This window comes from Castor canadensis, chromosome 11 (assembly GCF_047511655.1).
Source record: "Castor canadensis chromosome 11, mCasCan1.hap1v2, whole genome shotgun sequence".
Lineage (NCBI taxonomy): Eukaryota > Metazoa > Chordata > Mammalia > Rodentia > Castoridae > Castor > Castor canadensis.
The window spans coordinates 86,507,475-86,519,938 of record NC_133396.1 but is presented as its reverse complement, the minus strand read 5'-3'; the positions used below and the strand labels follow the sequence as shown (position 1 = coordinate 86,519,938).

The 12,464-nt window shown below is 37.3% G+C and overlaps 1 protein-coding gene across 1 annotated transcript in view; it reads left to right on the top strand.

Moving 5' to 3' along the window:
• Positions 1–12,464, top strand: part of Pappa2 (pappalysin 2) — a 260,775-nt gene that overhangs the window by 29,424 nt on the left and 218,887 nt on the right. The gene's annotated exons all lie outside the window — the stretch shown is intronic.

The window sequence follows — 12,464 nt, the reverse complement described above, 5'->3', positions numbered from 1 at the left end:
TTCTAACTTATTTCATCCTTTTGACTTCTGGAGACAAAACAAGTGTTTTCTCACCATCCCCAAATAAAACATTCTTTCCCCACATCAGATTTTATTGGGTTTCTATGAAATAGGTAGTGTGTTAAGTAGGTAGGAACACAGGGATGACTAAGATAAGGGACATCTCTCACAGAACTCATGGTCTGTGGAGCACACAACTGTGCATAGTGTGCAGTGCACCTGAATACATGTGCACCGGAAATCTGAGGCACAGGGAAGATGAACACTTCCTCTACCAGAGGAAGTCAAGGAATCCTCATGGAGAAGAAGCATGGTAAATAGTGATAGAAGCCAATCAACACTAACTGAGTGACTTCTCTTCCTGTCCTCAGGGGTTCAGCATAGTAATGCAGATCCATAGAAAGGTTTCAGTTTAAGCAGTTCGGTGGTTTCATGGATTCAAGCCATTCTACACTTAGCTACAAGTGTCTCTTGTGGCAACTGGAGTCTTCTACTGTTCTTCCATTGACTTCAGTTCTCCACACAGCATCTAGAAGGATCTTTTAAGCAAGGCAAATCAGATCCTGTTATTTCCCTTCTTTCATTTTTTCCCTCCACTGCACTTACAATAATATCTGAACTCCTCACCCGGCTCCCAGACTCTGCTGCAGTCTGCCCCTGGCCAATGTCTCTTGCTTTCCTCTCCAATTACTGTCTCCATACACCTAGTGTAGCCTCACTGACTCTGCTCTGTTTAATTGAACAGGTCAAGCTTGTTCCTAAACCCGGGGTTTTGTGTGAGCTGCTCCTTCCTCTTGGAATCCTCTTTTCCTTGGTGTTCCCTTAAAGGGAGCTCTCTCACCATTCAAATATCAGTGCCATCTTCTGGAGGAAGCCTTTTCTGATCCCCAGTCTAAAGCAGCTACTCAATCATGTTTTTGTCAATTAACTTTAATTACCTGGCCAATACTTACCACTTCTTAAGATTTTTCTTGTGCATTCATGTGTTTTTCTTTCTTTCTCCTATTTAGAATATAAGTTTCATGAGATCAGGGGCCTTGTCTGTCTTATTAACTGCTATATTCTCAGTGCCTTGAATGGTAGCAATATATACTTATTTATCTCATGTTTATTTTGATAAATGAATATATCACTGTGTCTTCTGTTCTGAGACAGAACATTTGGTGTCTGATCCAGGGGTTAAAGGAAGTTACAAGGAAGTAAGGAAGGAGGCAGGGAAGTGCTAAACCTGTATGAAGTGTCTCTAGTACAACTGGTACCTTTGTTCAAATAATGAAAGGTGAGTATGAGTTACCTGAGCTACAATGTAGAGTGGGCAGGAGTGGGTAGGACTTGATCTCAGCTCCTGCCCAATACTTACATGGCTACTTTTCTGTTGGACTCCGTTAATACAGTATTCATGGTATTGTGTGTGGTCTCAGCTGATACTAACAGGCTGGCCTATAGCTCAGGCACGTGGTGTTGAGGATTGAGTATAAAATTTGCAATCGAGGAACACCGAGTCCTTGCTACTTAACTAGATATGCACATTACACAAGTCAATTTCTGAAACTCAGATGACTTGCTTGCAAAATAGGAGTGACTACAGTAATTCTTTGTATTATATCTATATCCTAGGGATGTTTTGTGAATCAAAGGCAATAAAGTAAGGGGAGGTGTTCAGAAACTAACATTTTCAATGGACACAAATAGTTCTAAACTAAAATTAATATTATTATTAGCGCTCTTGGATAGGAAATCCTTATTTATATAATACCATTTGGGAGAACTAATTGCATTACCAGAAATATTTGCGTAAGAAAAATCTGTTTGGGTTTGGTTTTGGATTTTGATAACCTTATGCAGAAGCTAAATTTCACTAACAGCTGTGGTTGGCAACTCTTAGGATCCCCAGGGGAGACAGGGAAGTCTTTCCTGTTCCTATTTGTCTTTTAGTTTATTACAAAAATCCACTGTCCTGATTGAGGAGTCATTGTGTTAGTCAGTTTTCTATCACTATAGTGAAATATCTGAGATAATTAACTTATAAAGAAAGAAATTTTATTTTTGCTTACCGTTCTGGAATTTCCAGTCTAAGATCATTGGCATTACTGCTTTGGGCTTCTGAAGAAACAGTACATCATGGTAGGAGTTTGTGGTGGAGCAAATTGCTTGCCTCATGAGCCAGGAAGCAGGAGAGGGAGAGGAAGAGACCAAGGTTCCATAATCTCTATGAGGGTATGTCCCTGATGACCTAAGAACCCCGACTAGGTCCCACCTCCTAAATGTTCCAACATAACCCAATAGTACCACCCTGGGGATTAAACTTTCAATACATAGACTTTGGGCAGACTGTTAGCCAGACTTTTCATTGCTGTGACAAATGCTGAGAGAAACAATTTAAAGGAAGGAGGATTTTCTTTGGCTCATGGTTTCAGACGTTTCTCTTTATGGTCACTTGGAGATGTGTTTCTGGACCTGTGGTGAGGGATTGTATCATGGGGAAAGAAATCTGCTCACTTCATGGCAGCCAGGAAGCAGAGAGAGACCAAGATGGGCCAGGGACAAGATATGCCCAATAAAGGCACACCCTTAATGACCCACCTCCTCAACTAGACTGTACCTCTTAAGTCTCTACCACCTCCCAATAAACCCATCAGATTATGACTCCATTAATGGATTAATCCATTGGTGAAGTCAGAGACTGTATGAACTATTCTCTTCCAAAAAGCCACATCAGATGGCAAGCAAACCTTTAACACACAAGTCTTTGGGGGGACATTTCAGATTCAAACCATAACCAGGATATTCATCCAAATTATAATAGCCATCTTCCAAGGTACCCAGGCATCATTCTCTTCAGAGTGGTCTTTACCTCTCACAATTCCTGCAGCACTAACCATATCTGTATGTTTATAACTTATTCCCATCACTGCCTCAGAGTTGCCATTGAAACTCATCTCATTCTATCTGGAGACCCAGAAATGTTGTGAACCTTTATTTACATAAAATATACCTTTATGCAATACCTGCTTTGTGGAATTAAAGGGAATGATTTTAGTATTGTGATGCTGGGGATCAATCCCAGAGGCTTTCACATGGTAAGCACATGAACAATACTGAGCTAAACTCCCAGCTCCAAATATTTATACTTTCTGATTGTTAAAAATTACAGTTAAAAAATGCTCATTGATAAAATACCAAATTGTACCAAAAGATATAAGAAAAAACATCACTCTCCTGCCTAACTCTTCCCCATTTCTCCCCACTCCTTAGTCTTGGTCCCTATGGATAACTATGTTTAATGCCTTCATCTATTTCTTCAGGTAATTACTTCCATATTTCCAAGTATATTTGTATTGCTTGATTTAACAATTTTAAATATTATTCATTGAGTTGGTCTTATGATAGAGATGAGACTAAATCTCATATTGTCTCCTCTTTTCCATTCTTCTAACATAGTTACTTTATTATTTTTAGTTTAACTCAGTTGTAGTTATTCATTTTTACTCCAGGGAATTGGTTCCAAGACTTGCTTGGGTACGAGAATCTGTGAATGCTTCAATTCCTTATATAAAAGACATAGTATTTGTATATAACCAGCATACATTCTCTCATATGCTTTAAATCATCTCTAGCTTACTTACAATTCCTAACACAATGTAAGAGCTATGTTCATATACTATAGTGTTGGCATGATGACAAAGAAAAAATCTGTACATATTCAGTACAGACACATTTTTCCAACTATTTTTGATCCACTGTTGGTTGAATCCATGAATGCAGAGCCCATGGATACAAAGAATTGACTATATGTGTGTTTACAACATTATGACTATGAAATATTATTTACTGTTGGACAAAATATTAATCTGTTATATTTCCTTTCTTGAACAGCCTCTTCCCATCCCTTACCCTACCACTTGAGTCTGACCTCTTCCTTTCCTCCTTCCTCTCTTTCTTCCTACCTTTCTCCCTTCTTTTATTCTTTCTTGTTATCCTCAATTGCTTCCAAATGCTTTATCATATAAACTAAGTGGTTTTTTTTTTTTTTTTACACAGCTCTCTGGGCTTCTCCCTTCTCATTCATTCTATTCTCCTCTTCCAACATTGACCAATTATTTTAGGTTTGTTACTCAGTTATCATCCTAGAACTTTGATGATTTTAGTATTGTAGTTGCTGTGTCCTGAGTTACATAAATATTACTTAATTTATTACCTTATTTTACTAGAAAACACTCTTAAGTAACTTCCTATGAAAGGATGTTATAGGTAATGTTTTCTGAACATGACTTCTTAGAATGCTTTTATTCTGCCTTTATGCAAAACTGATCATTTGTCTTTATATAAAATTTTGAGTTAGAAAACATTTTATACCAAACTTGAAGAAATGCATTAATTGTTTCTAAATTTGATTCTGGTAGTCGTGTGTCTTTTTAAATATATTTTTTTTCTTTTTGAAGTCATTTAGACTATTGTCCTTACTCTGTTGCATTGGATTTTGTGATATTATTTATTAGGGCCTTATTGTTCTTTTAATTATTTTTTTGTTGAGCAATCAGTAGGCCCTTTCAATTTGGACTCCCGTGCCCCTGGAAAATTTTATTAAATTATTACTTTGATATAGCTTCATTCCATTTTCTCTATATTCTTTTTGTTCTACCCAAGATAGATGGGGATTAGTCTCTTGAATTTATTTCTTGACATTTTTCTCTCATATGTTCTATCTTTTGTTATATAGTTCTACTTTCAGAGATTTCCTTGCTTTTATATTCCAACTCTTTTATTAATTTTTTAATTGCAAACATATTTTCAACCTTTTTATTCTTTGCGTTTTCTTTAGCATTAATCTATTTTTGAGTATAAAGACAAGATTTTAAAACTCTTATCTATTTTTCATGCTGTTGAATTTTTTCAAATGTGTAGTGCTTGTTCACAGTGGGAACCACACTCTTAAATCTCTACTTTTGTAGATCTAAAAAAGGATTGTTATCTATGAAATTCTCCTTTTGGAAGAAGACATATGAAGGCACAGACATAGAGGAAAGGATAGGTTTTATCTTTCTTATTCCCTCTGATGTATTTCATGTATGGAGTTCCCCCCCTCCAATCCTCTGCCTTATATTCTTTGTACTAAATTTTATTATTAAAATATTGAATTGTTTTTATGATTCTTCTTGGCAGGAAATATAATTTTAAAATATCATTTGTCATGTTCTTACAATATGCCAGATACTGTAAGCTAAGAAGAAAGACAAATAAAAAGATATATTACAACCTGTGCTACAACTATGCACTAAATACCTAGTGAAGGAATTTAGGAATTTTATCTGAATTCTCTGGATTGAAATCCACGATGAGGCATGAAAAGCAGAACATGGGTTATGGACTGATTTTCTGTACCATGGTTTGGATTGTTTGAAAAGACTTTGGATTAAAAATGACACAGATTAAAAAAATTTAAAAAGAAATTTGAAAAATGACACATATCTCTGGGTTTCTATTAGGTCTTGGGATTTGATGGATTTAGCAACTATCTCTGAAATAAATTACCTATATAGAGCATCCTTATTATTACTATCAAATCACAGAGTTTAAGGTTACAGTTCTATTACACTGTGCATTTTAAGGGATTCAACTTCAGCAAAAGCTCTGCTGGATATTTATTGAGCAAATAGAGTATGCCAGGCCTGGAGTCCTTCCACTCAGGAGCTCACAGTTTAGTGTGGGGTAATGGGAAGTGGGGGACAGACCTATAGATGGATTACTAACATGCATTAGTAATTGATGATTGATGTTTGATAATTCTTGATTCCCAAATTCTATTCAACCTTCCTCACCACTCCCAATAAGAAACCAGAAATCTAGCCAAAAGAAGTTCATTTTGCAAAGACTCTGAGAGGAGGAGAAAGCCTGTGAAATCCAGCTTCAAACATCTGTAACCCAGATGAATCTATCAAAAAGAGAGTATTTATCAGACTTGGGACTGGTCAGAGGAGATATGAATTATAGATACATTAGCCAGCCAGTTGAACAGAATTAGCAAGATAGAAGAGCTTGGCTTATGGGTTGAAAGGGTTTCATAAGTCAGATGTCTCTGTCTACTTATTTGCTGCCCTGAGAGAGAGTCCACAAGAGTTGAAGGAAAGAAGGGGGTTGAGTGTCCACTTCAGTAAAATCACAAATAGCATTGAGTATTCCCTATGATGCATCTTAGGCAGCCACGCTGAGGGCATCTTTGTGCCTAACGTGAATTTGGCTTTCCTGACCTTCACAGGCTTCAGCTTTATTTGATCATATTTGTTATTGTTTTCTCTAAAATTGTCTGAAAGGTTTTTTGCTGCTTCACCTACTTTTTATCTTTTGCTTTCTCTCCTTTTCACAAGAGTTAAGTATCCAACTAAATTTGAAAATGTGTGCTTGTCTTTTTCTTTCTTTCTCTTTTGGTTTCCTTGTCTCAGATTTTGTTATAATAATGTTGATAAGGAGAAAAATCACCAAGTAAAAACAAACGGCTAAGCACAGTTAAAGCAACTATCAATCACCTAGTGTCAGACTATGAAACAAACAATGGGATCCTGAACATTAGTTGACTGAGAACTGTGTTGAGCTAATATCTCTGCATGTTGGTGACTATGATTTCTTCCCTACTTCATTCTCTGAGTCTTGTTGCTGGGAGATTTAAGGGCAGAGGACTGCTAGCATATGACTCACTTCTTACTCAAGAGGCCTTCAGAAGGTGGGCTGGGAGGTATCCTGCATGGGCATGGCAGAGAGTGGTATCTGCAATTGTACTGTAGGAAGGTCTGAGGACAGGATGGTAGATGCATATGGCGTCAAAGGGAACAGGTGGAGAAGTTGGTGCTGCACAGACCTGGCTGCTCATGATTAGCTGTGCAGTGCTCACCCACACACTGAGGCTGTTGAGCCAAAGAAATGGTAGGGCTGGGCCCCTGCAGTGGCGGGTCTGTTAAACATCAGCCAGGCTTCATTATAGGTTTCTTTTGAAGTTAAGATTCAAAGTTTCTTGCAGCCAAAAAAAACATGCATGGGGAAAATAAGTGTAAGGGGTAGAAGAGGGCAGGGAGCAAAGAAATGGTGGGGAAACTTTAAAACTGAACAGCAACAAAATCTCTTAGTTCCTTTACTTGAACATGCTCAAAGTGTGCAAACTCATGTCATTTGGCAAAGAGAACAAGAGGGAAGAAATAAGAGAAGACTTATAGATAAGCTTGGAAAGTTTACCTAATCATTGAAACATCTGTTTATTTTCCTACAGGCCAATTTCTCCACAGTTCCAATAGTTCTTATAGAGTAAATGAAATCCACAATTTTTCTGTTCACCTGGCTGAATGCATTTTCCTCGCCAGGTGAGTGGGGAGAGGCTGTTTTTCTCCTTTTTGTGGTTATTTCTTGGCCAAATATACAGACTTGTGAGTGAGCCATGTGGTCTGTCTGGGCTACAAATATTTCCTCTTACAAAAATTTTAGGAGAGACCCTAATAGCCAACCAACCACATTCAGTTATTTGAGGTAGTTGGGCATTTTCCTAGGAGTTGGGGTGTTAGCCCTGGTACACCAACCAGTTGCTGGTCTCAGTTGATGTTGCTTAGGGATCACTTCCTAGAACTGAAACCTAAAAATCTGAAAGATCACTGCACACTTATGAATGCATTCTTTCTTTCTTTCTTTCTTTCTCTTTCTTTTTGTCTCTAAGAACCTTGTTTGTAAGTTACTTTCATGATAGAAGAAATGTTAAGTCTTGTTTCTCGCTCTTCCTCTAACCCAGACCCTTGTTCCTTGATGTCAGAGATGTAGGATGGGTAGTGAGTGAGTGGAACATAGAGTTATCTGGACATTAGGGGTCTTTCTGAAGCTGTTTCATCAGAGTATAACCCCTTAGAAGAAGCTGCTGACCAATTAATTTCCTTAGCATCAAGGTTTCTCTGTCTCTCTTCCACAGCTCTGTCTAATGGCTGTGGACCTGATTCCCCCAGCTCAAAATATGGATACTGATGCTTACTTTTTTGTCACTTTTCTCATGACCTAAAATATGAACTAATTTGAGTAACTTCTCATCTATTCAGTGCCACTTCCTACTCCTGAACCTGCCTACTTGCACGTGGGTCATTGTAATAGCTTCCTAACTGGTCTCCTGCTTTTGCTCTTTTACTTCTATCCCTAGGACATATTTGATAGAACTGAGTAATCCTCTCAGAGCATAACACAGATGAATCCATTCCTCTGCCCCAAATTCTCCAGCAGCTCCTAGATTACTCAGGGTCAAAACTAAGGAACAGTGTTACTTTAGTCCACTGGGCCTGTGAAATCTTGCACTGGTCACTTTTGTGGCCTTTCTTCTCACTGTGCTCCACTGCCTAATTAGATTCTAGTCATATTGGCCTTCCTACTGTCCCTGGACTTGCCAGACGCACTCCTACTACAAGACCTTTCCACTTTGCTGGAATGCTCTTCTTCCTGATTTATTCATGGCTAATATTCCTACTTCCTTCTGGTCATTTTTCAAGTCACCTTCTAGGTGAGGCCTTCCCTGGTGACCCCATCTAAAATTTCACATATACCCTTTTCATGGTTTCTTTCCTGCTTTATTTTTCTTTTAAGAATTTATCACCAGCATGCTGTTTGGTTTATTTTCCTTAATGTCAGTCTTTTCCACTGGAATGTAAATTCCACTAAGGAAGAGGGTTTTTGTATGTTTGGGTTACTGTTGTACCCTAGCACCTAGAACAGAAAAAAGGACAGATAAAGTATTTAAAAAATAATTGTTGAGAAAGGCATGCTCTTACTCTAGTACAGTGGTTGGCACATCATGGCCAGTGGACTAAATTTGGCCACTGTGTTTTCATAAATAAAATTCTGTTTGGACACAGTCACTCCCACTTGTTTGCATATTGTCAAGGGCTGCTTTCATGCGGCAGAGTTGTATAGTTACAACAGAGACCATATGACCCACAAAGCCTAAAATATTTACTCTGTGGACTTCTACAGAAAAACTTTGCCAACCCCTATCCTAGTACATGTTTATCGTACTATACTGTAATTACCCATTGTTGCTGGTCTGTTGCACAAGACTTTACATTCTTTGTTCACAGGAACACAAGAAGAGCTCACTTAATATGGCTAAAAATAAGCTAATATATAAATGAAAAATCAGTGATGTACAGCAAATGACAGTGTCAAGCAAGGACTTGGGTAGGGTAGAAATTTAAAGGTAGAGAATACTACTCTGTGTTTAAAAAAAAGCATTTAAAGTCTACACTGTCTTGATCTTCTCTACTAGTCTCATCAGTGTAGTAGAATGGTGGAAAGGGAAGGATACAGAGGAGAAGAGGATTGATGTGCACTGTACATATGTACATATAAGTATATATATTCACAGTCATTTATATTCAATAAACATCCATTGAGCATGCATTCTAGACTAGGTACCATTTTAGGCGTTATAGATACTGTAGTGAAAATAATTCCTTCCCTCTTAGAACTTTTATTCTAGTTTGAGAAGACAGGCAAACAACAAATACACAAGTAAATACATTATATGTCTTCATGATACATTCTGGAGAAAGAAATGCAACAGAATAAGGGAGGCAGTGGAAGTGGAATAAAGGTGTCCATGCAGTGCCTTACTGAGATGACATTTGAACAGATGACTGAAGGAAGCAATGCAGTGGAGTCTAGGAGATTTGTCTAGGAGACTTGTTCCAGGCAGAGGAAAGCAAGGAGAAGCAAGGAAATGATATGGCTGGGATGATCAGAGATACGTTGAGAGAGGCCACAGAAAGCTTATGAGGTCACGAGGTAGGTTTTAGCTTTCTTCTTGAGGAACTGGGAAGCATTAACAGAGCTTGAGAGTAGTGTGACAAAGTGGCAGAAAGAGATAAGTGGAGGATGTGCAAAGAAGTATCTAACTATTCTAACTCAAAGTGATATTATGAAATTTAAATGACAAAATGTTTGTTTAAAATGCTTCATAAGTTGAAAACTGCTTCCTAAGTGAAAATATTCTGTGAAACATTATATGAGATTTAGTGGCAAAGTTGGAGAGAGGCAGATGTCTGTCTTCAAGGAGATGTCAAAGAGGTAATTGAAAAATATATGTCAAAAAGGTATTCATCTTAGTGTGGAAATTACAGGGGGAGGATCATGCCTTATAGGTAATAAGTATTCATCATGAAACAGAAAACATGAAATTTTAATCATCCTGACCCAGGAGTAATGTGACCCTTATCTCCTCTCCAAGTCCTCTTTCCTATATGAGTATAAAAATGACCACAATGAACATCACCTTTCTACTGTGCTGTCAAAAAGAGTAATTACTTATGAGGGCCTATGCCCATGGGTTGTATTTGGTACATAGTAGATACTTAGAATTTCCAAGTGGATGTTGTAAAGTTTGAGGTGAGGGTGGAAGTCATAGCATGGAGACCAAGACAGAGGTAGGGATTCAAAATTATTTCAAAAAGATTAAATGAACACCATGAAAATTTATGTAATGAACTTAAGAGTTTAGGATCTAACAAAACATGTAAGCCAAGCAGGTACAGACCTGTGTTTGCTGCAGTCATTGTGAAAATAGTCACGAGTGGACAAAAGCATGATGTGGCCACTAAAAGTATGCCAACAATCTCAGGCTCTGTTGAAAGGATAAAGTGTCCAGATTGTTGGAAGAGATGCTTGCTCTTAGACGTGGCCATAGTCAGACTTTGGAGTCTGTCCTCGATTCTGGGCAACAGATTTTATGAGGAACGTCAACAACCTGGGGTATGTCCAAGATTTGAGAAAGAATATCAATGATAAAGAGGGTAAAATTTCCCTGTTTTCCTTCAGATATGGGTTATAAACTTCTCCCTGCTTGGTCAAGGAAAAGTTAAAGAGATTTTTTTAAAAAGTCACAATGGCCTCTTTTGCATATCACTCACTCTACTCATTTATTCATCTATTCACTCATTAATTCATTCTGTTTATAACAAACATTTATTGAATGTCTACTATGGTTCAGACATAGTAACAGACACCAGGTATATGATCCTTGTTTTCATTCATGTAGAAGAGATAGACATGTATACATGTTTACATGCATACTACAGAATTGAGTAAAATAAAGTCAACTGCTATCTCTAAACATCTTTGGCCTCTAAATTCTCAATTTCCATGCTAACTAACAACTTGTCTTCTTACTTCTAGTCTTCTTCCACCCTAACCCCAGATTAACTTTGCACACTGTTACCAGAATATTCATTTTAAGGATATTTATGTCTTCAGTGCTTCCCAATCAGAAGGACTCAACCTGAGTGAGGATGGGATTTGCGGTTGTTCTTGAAAGATGAGTAGTAGAGAACACAAAGGTGAGTTTATTAGGTGAAAGAATAAGGTCAACAGATAATTGGCACCATGTGTTAAATGTAAGAAGTTTTACGAAAATAACCATAATAATAACTGCCTTTCATTCAATGACCCACCCATTAACTATGAAATTCGAGCATCATTATGTAGCATTTACAGTGCAATACTAGGATGACTATTCCAAGTGACTTCATGTGGAGCCTAGTACTTCAGTTAAATGTTTTATAATAATTCTACTTTAATATTCCTTTCAGTAGCTTTGTCTATTCCTATTTCATAGATTTTCATATAATGGAAATAATCATCTTCCCTTATCCTGTTTTTCTGGTACTATTCCAGGTGATGGTAGATCCTTGGTCAACAAATAGATGAAACCACATTTTCTCCTCTTTAGGTAGTTGAGGGCACCACAGGTAGTTTTAATAAGGACACACAGTGGACATGGTGTACACATTAGTGGTCTGTCCTAGCTTCAGAAATCTTGAGATATTAACACCTCATCTTTATGCAGTTAATTTCAGTGGATCATCTCTTCAAGAATTTAATTTAAAACTAGTACCTGAAGAATCCCTTTCTAAGGCTTATTCCAGTACTCTTCTTAGTTTTAAATTCTTAGGTATTTGAATTTTATTTCTATGGCTAGAGAAATCCTTATGTATTTTACATACATATTTCTACATAAAAGGTCTCTGGAAGAAATATGTATTTGTTTAGATGCTAATTACAATATACCTAAGGTAGTTAAGTCCTACATTTGTAGGTAGGACTTAAGGTGGTTTTTATATTTTCTGATGATATAACAAGTTAAAATAAAAACACAGATAAGAAAGAGGAAACAAAGGGAAAATGAAGACAGGTAGAAATAAACTCAGTAAGTGATGAGTTCAGTATGCTAAATGATTACATAAATATTACAGTGCTAGAGTTAGGCCACAGGATTCATTACAAAGAGGAAAGTAGAATGAGGTACATTATTTACTCTTCTTAAGATACAAAAACATACAGATGCTCAAGAGAACAACTGGCACAGATAATCTTATGGGACAGAAATTTCTCCTGGGGACACATGTAGAAGAAGTTATGTAGTAGAATGCACAAGGCTCTCAACAACACCCTTGGGC